A 6,113-nucleotide genomic window follows, 5' to 3' on the forward strand; every position below is an offset into this window, starting at 1 on the left:
ATTTTTTCCTTTTCTTGGGTATGAGATTTTATAATAAACTGAAAGATGGACACTTTTTTTATTCGACGTTTCGCTCCAACATAGTGGACTTTTTCAGGCACAAGTGGTGTCTCATTTGACTGGAAGGTTCATCAATATCTAATAAGAACATATTTTTTGAAATACTAATAATTTTGAGTTCTTGTCCTTATGATCAAGCCAAGTATTAGCCAGATCGGCATTGCTTATCAATCTTACTCCATCTGAAAAGTATTATAAAATAAAGTTCGTCGCAAGCAGACGCAGGTGAACTATACAAAAATTAAAGTGTATGAATATGGCAACAAAATATTCAATAAATACGATATGTTTTGATATGTTTTTTTTTAAATACCTTTTTGAAGTTTGAAAACTTAAAATTTTTATACCCATTTAAGAATCATCTTAAAAAATAAATAAAAAATAAACAATCACGAACTTGTTTAGAAATAAATTTAAAGTACATACCTTGTTTAACAATATCCATAGTGGCTTTCAATTAAGTACGTACCCGTTTAACTCGATAATATACAGAACTACTATGAATGTTATTCTTTTCACTGATGAGATAATGATCGCAAAATTTATTTTTAGTGAAAATATTTGCTAACAAAAACGCTGTTTATGAAAAATAATATACAGGATGGTTGAACATTGCTATAAGTATAAAATTATATATTTAGATATTAGTAAATTTTAACTTATTTTTTGATTTTTGTCCATGGGACGAAGCACTGTGGCATCCATGGCACTCTAGTTTGAAATTTAACATGTCAAGCAAAAATGTCAAAAGGTGACATATGAGCTGTCATTCTATTCAGAGTGTCATTTTCTATTGAAGTAAGTAAAAAAATACCGTGGGAGCTATTTAAAAATCAAAAGTTGTAGTAATTCCTGATGAAACAGGAAGTAGCCAAAATAATTGTATGCTTCAATAAATTCTAATTCGTGTCATTATACAAACATACCAAATCTCGTTTTTCTGTTTGAAAAAATAAAAAAGTTTGGTTTGGTAATAGGGGTGAGACCATAGACTTAGAATAAAATATAGACTACACTATTTACATTTAAGCGCGGTCAAATATTAATTTTTGTAAACATGTTTACTCCTGGGTGCAGCTGACCTCGGCCGTCTGAGTCTTTCGCCTCCAGCCTATGTTGTCACGTCTAAAATATTATTAATATTTTTTTTGTTGTTATACACATATATTGAGATATTAAAACTGTATTTTAATAAAGTAGTGTTTAATAGTAAAAAGATGTATTAAATAGTCCCTATACTACTAAATTCTAAGTCGGAGACTATTTAAAAATGACAAATTCTTTACAATTTGGCAACACCCATCAATCGCCGGGTCGCCTGTTCATTCTTTATTCTCTCGTAGTAGAGCCATAGTAGAGTAAAGCACGTGTCGTAAAACCTTGTTGTCACAGTTTCTCCATGGCTATTTTATTGTTTTTATTGGATGTTTTGATTTTGTATTTTTTGGATTCGATTTTCTTAGTGTGTAGTGTCGGTTTAGTGTTTATTTTGATTACTTTTTATTTAAAAACTATAAAACATGGTTCGTCAGTGCCAAATTTGTAAGAAATTGGACTATTTAAGTCCTGGAACAACATTCCACAGGTAAGTCAAATTTACTATTTTGGCGTCAGTGGCGTTGTAGAAAGGCGCTTATTTAGATAATAATTTAGTAAATTATAAACCCTGGAAAATCTGTATTTTTTATATTTATCATTTACGTAAAGGTTCTTACTAACCTCGTTATTAATATAACGAGTAGATACATTATTAAGTACATAAGAAGTAGACACATTATTTTCTTGGGCATTGGTTAATTTAATGCTTTTTTTTATGAAAAATGTGTTTCTTTTTATTCTAAAACCATCCTTAGAATCTAAAATAACATACAGGAATTCCAGAATGATATTCCATTATGAAACAACAATTTTTAAGGCTTATTATAAACTATAAACAATCGAGAAAGTCGAAAAAATTACAAGCTACCAAACATTTTAAAATACCAAACATTCCTTATTTTTTTTCAAGACTAAAATATTTTACAAACATTACTTTTTCCCTATAGTTTCACATCAGGTATAGAAATAACTACGTTTTTATGATAGGGTCACCATTATGATAACAAAAATGACGAACAATGGTCCAGAAATGTAAACAAGTACATATTTTTTGTAAATATTTTTCTTACCGCTTGCATTTTTGTCCATTATTATTTCACAAATTATACAGGGTTATGTAAACCAGGTAGATATTTCGTTTTTTTTATATTAAACAAAGATAAAATAAATATGCCATTTTAAAATTTATCCAGTACTTACCTAGAGTTTTTTCTTTTTTTTTCTCGACTGTTAATCTATTATTAATTTGTAATACCGTATGATCGAAAAAAACGGCGTCCAGTTGGCTTGGAAAAAACCATCGATACATACTCCATATAATTTTACATATAAAATGACAGCGATCTTCATTTCATAGCCATCGCTGACGCCGTTTTTTTTCGATTATAAGGTATAATTTTCATTTTTTCTTTTATAATGTAATATCACTTAAGTAATATCACATATAATCTGAAGATAGTTTTAGAATTAACCAAAACGTAAATCTTTAATAAAACAATCTGTTATTATTTGCCATATATGTATGTATCCAAGAAAATAATTTACATATTATTATTATATGTTTTACTGTTTTTTATCTTTATTTGAAACTCAGAAATGTTGCATTGGCTTTCTAAAAAAATGAACTTGTAAGTTTTTAAAATGCTTCGTTTCGGAGATACAGGGTGTAGAAGTTTCATTTTTATTTCGATTTTTTTCCAAATAATTTCTGAAGTGACGTCAATATTTGGACGAAAATTGGCGTTTGGGAGTTTTTTGACATGAAAAATTAGATTTAGATGTCAATTTGACTTTTACTAATAGGGGGCGCCACCTACATATTTTTTAAGTTATTTGAAGAGTAATACTTTTTGTCTGTATCTATATAAAACTACTGAGAAAAATTTACATTTCCAACGTTTTTTACTTAATAAGGTCTCTTGTTGACACTCGCCACAAGTATAGTTCTCAAGATATTTGGAAACGAATTAATCAATACATTCTTCATAAATTATTTGGAAAAAAGCGAAATAAAAATGAAATTTCTACACTCTGTATCTCTGAAACGAAGCATTTTAGGACATAAATTTATACTATTTTTTTTACTGATTTTATTTGCAGATTATGCTGCCAAAGTTTCCTGAATACAATTCCGACCACTCTGTATATCAAGATATCCCCCATTACGTACTAGTTTTTCTTAATAATTTTCTATACATTTTCCAACGCCAAGATGTACCAAGCGCATACAAATACATCAAGCTTCAAACAAGCTTGCACGTTGACAGTAATACCTACAGTAATATTGTATTATATTAATGTAATATTTTTGAACCAATGTTCAATATTACTGTAGTAATACTGTTTATACTCATGCCTTTTATATTTGTTTGAATTTGGTGCATATTTCCATTGAATAAAGTATAGTCACCATTACCATTATTATACTTACTCTATAATAAAGACAGTAACGAGTTAAATAAATGTAGTTTTCATTTTATTCACTTCCTAAAAGCTAGCTTTAATGGAACAGATTCCTGTTTTTTCTAATTTACATAATAAGACATCACTTTTACCGGAAAAAAGTAAACAATTATAAAGTTTTTTCTCTTTCTGTTCTATTATATCTATAGAATAGATCCTGTTTTGATTAATATTAGAGTTGTAAATGTTTGACTAAAATTAATATTTTATTAAATTAATAATTTATCATCAATTTCAAAAATTAAATAATTTCGATTATTAAAATTTCTTCTATAACACGTACTTTATTATTTTTATCGTTTTTAGACTCTAAGACGTAAGTCCTAAACTTTGCTTTATATTAAACTATTTTCTTTATCCTAAATCTTAATAATATAAAAAAGTTTAAATTCGATATATTTTTAATTGAATTATAGCTTCATTAAAATTAAAAAAAATACCCGCCTATGATACGGAAAGTGCAGGTGCACTGAAGAAACAAAAGACCGTGTTGCGTTGGGCGGCAGAGCCGTCAGGAAACGACCGTTACGACGGAGACAGCCTATCCATCGCTCGTGTCGCACTCGTTAGAGCCAAAAACAATAACACAACAATAACAAGACGTTGTCTGTCCGCATCTTCCAGCTATTTATGAATGAGATGCTCAGTCTATATTTTATTCTAAGTCTATGGGTGAGACGCACTTTTGAGATGCTGAAATTTTGAAATTTTTAATTTTAAAATTGAACGTTTTACAATTTTTTACAATTATTGTCAAATATAAACGACAAATCAGTTCAAGCCAAAAAAATGAAAATGCAAAGATAATAGATTATGCTACCATTTCCTGTATGTACTCAATTAATATGTCATTAACAATATTTCTTTGTAACACTTCAATTCATAAAATTATTATTATAAAGAAAGCTTATAATAAAGATAATTAATTCATAAAATATAATAAAGTAATTAATAAAGAAATAAGGAAATATGCAACATTACAAAAAACGTTCCTGGAAAAAAAACTTTCTTTTAAAATTAATCTTCTCTAAGCTGCTCACTCTTTTAAGCTTCTTTAGTTAATTTTATACTTCTAACACTTATATTTAATTTTTCTGAAATTATAAAAAATAACATTTCTAAAACCACGTTTAATATCGCAAAACTTCATAAAACATATAAAAATCGAAATTTCGACAAAAGTTAATACTTCCTAAAGTTTATTATCCCTCAACTGGCGTAGTGAATTTTTGTAACGCTTATGGCGTGGTGGGGTCCACGTTGGACCCCAATTTTTTTCCAGTTTAAAATACATGGTGAAGAGATTTTATAAAAAGCTTGTTATTTTAACACTGTTTACAATATATTCAAACTTGTTAACAAACAATTTCATTAATTTTTAACAAATTAATAAGAACGGACACAAAAATAAAGTAAAACGCATTTTTTTAGGAATTTTTGACAACAGAAATATAACTTGGCTAAAAAACCCATAGAAATTGAAAACATATATATTTTATGATTTTACAGTATTATTAAAAGTACAAACAACTGAAATGTGAAGCTAAAGTAATAAGCATAAATTATTTTCAACAAAACTGCAAACCTTGAATGTACATAACTTTTTCAAATTCAGTTCATGCTAATATAGGATCTGCATTTGACGCACATGGATCGTGCACATTTGTTTCATGAGATTTTTGTTTTTTGTCATTTCTTCATTGACATATGGTTGCCATATACCACATCTCTTTCTTTTCCGGTATTGATTATTCAATTTTCTCTCTTCTATAAGTAAGCGATTCAGAATCGCAGTTATGAGGAGAAAAATCAATGTCAAGATGATCTTCATCTCACTTAAGCCTCTTTAAGTTCATCAAACCACTCAATTAATGCTTCCTCAAAATTGGCGTCCCAGTGAGGCACACTTTTTACACCTCACCATCCTAATAATGAAACATTCTTGGCGTGGTGGTGCCACACAGACCCCAATAAAACTTTAACCCCTGCCGGTAGGAAGAATACTTGATAAAATCAAGTGCGCCTTTAACAGTTGCATATTGGTACCCTACACGGAAGAAAAGCTAAACTGGCTTAAAGATGATTAATCTTGAACCAACGATATGCTAGTTTCCCCATTCCGCAAATCGAGTTATACTTCTTTTCAAGAAAACCTTATCCTTAGAAGCTAAGAAAATGTATCTTTTATTTAAGATTTACCTAGTATTGAAATTAAGATTATAACTACACTCCAGACAATTCGAGATAAAATCTTGTTTCTAGTACTACTTATACTTATTTGTAAATTAGCAAATTATTGCATTAAGTATAGAAATTCTTTGTGTACATGTAATAATTACTTTATTCAATTCATATTACTATAAAATAAAGCCTCTTCTTACTTTTAGGTTAGTTACTAGACGCGCCGACTAGGTAGTTTATAAAATTATAAAGTTTTTTTGTTATCGTTTGTGCTTGTGATATGTGAAAATCGAGGACCTTCTTCAGGCATG

The 6,113-nt window shown here is 28.6% G+C and overlaps 1 long non-coding RNA gene across 1 annotated transcript; it reads left to right on the forward strand.

The window, feature by feature from the left end:
* The first annotated feature begins 1,316 nt into the window (after positions 1 to 1,316).
* On the forward strand, positions 1,317 to 3,617 carry LOC115877994. Its single transcript, XR_004049453.1, has 2 exons — positions 1,317 to 1,645; positions 3,259 to 3,617. It is a non-coding gene; the product is annotated as an uncharacterized LOC115877994 (long non-coding RNA).
* Positions 3,618 to 6,113: the final 2,496 nt, after the last annotated feature.

Source organism: Sitophilus oryzae, unplaced genomic scaffold (assembly GCF_002938485.1).
Source record: "Sitophilus oryzae breed Bouriz unplaced genomic scaffold, Soryzae_2.0 scaffold_149_pilon_pilon, whole genome shotgun sequence".
Classification (NCBI taxonomy): Eukaryota; Metazoa; Arthropoda; class Insecta; order Coleoptera; family Curculionidae; genus Sitophilus; species Sitophilus oryzae.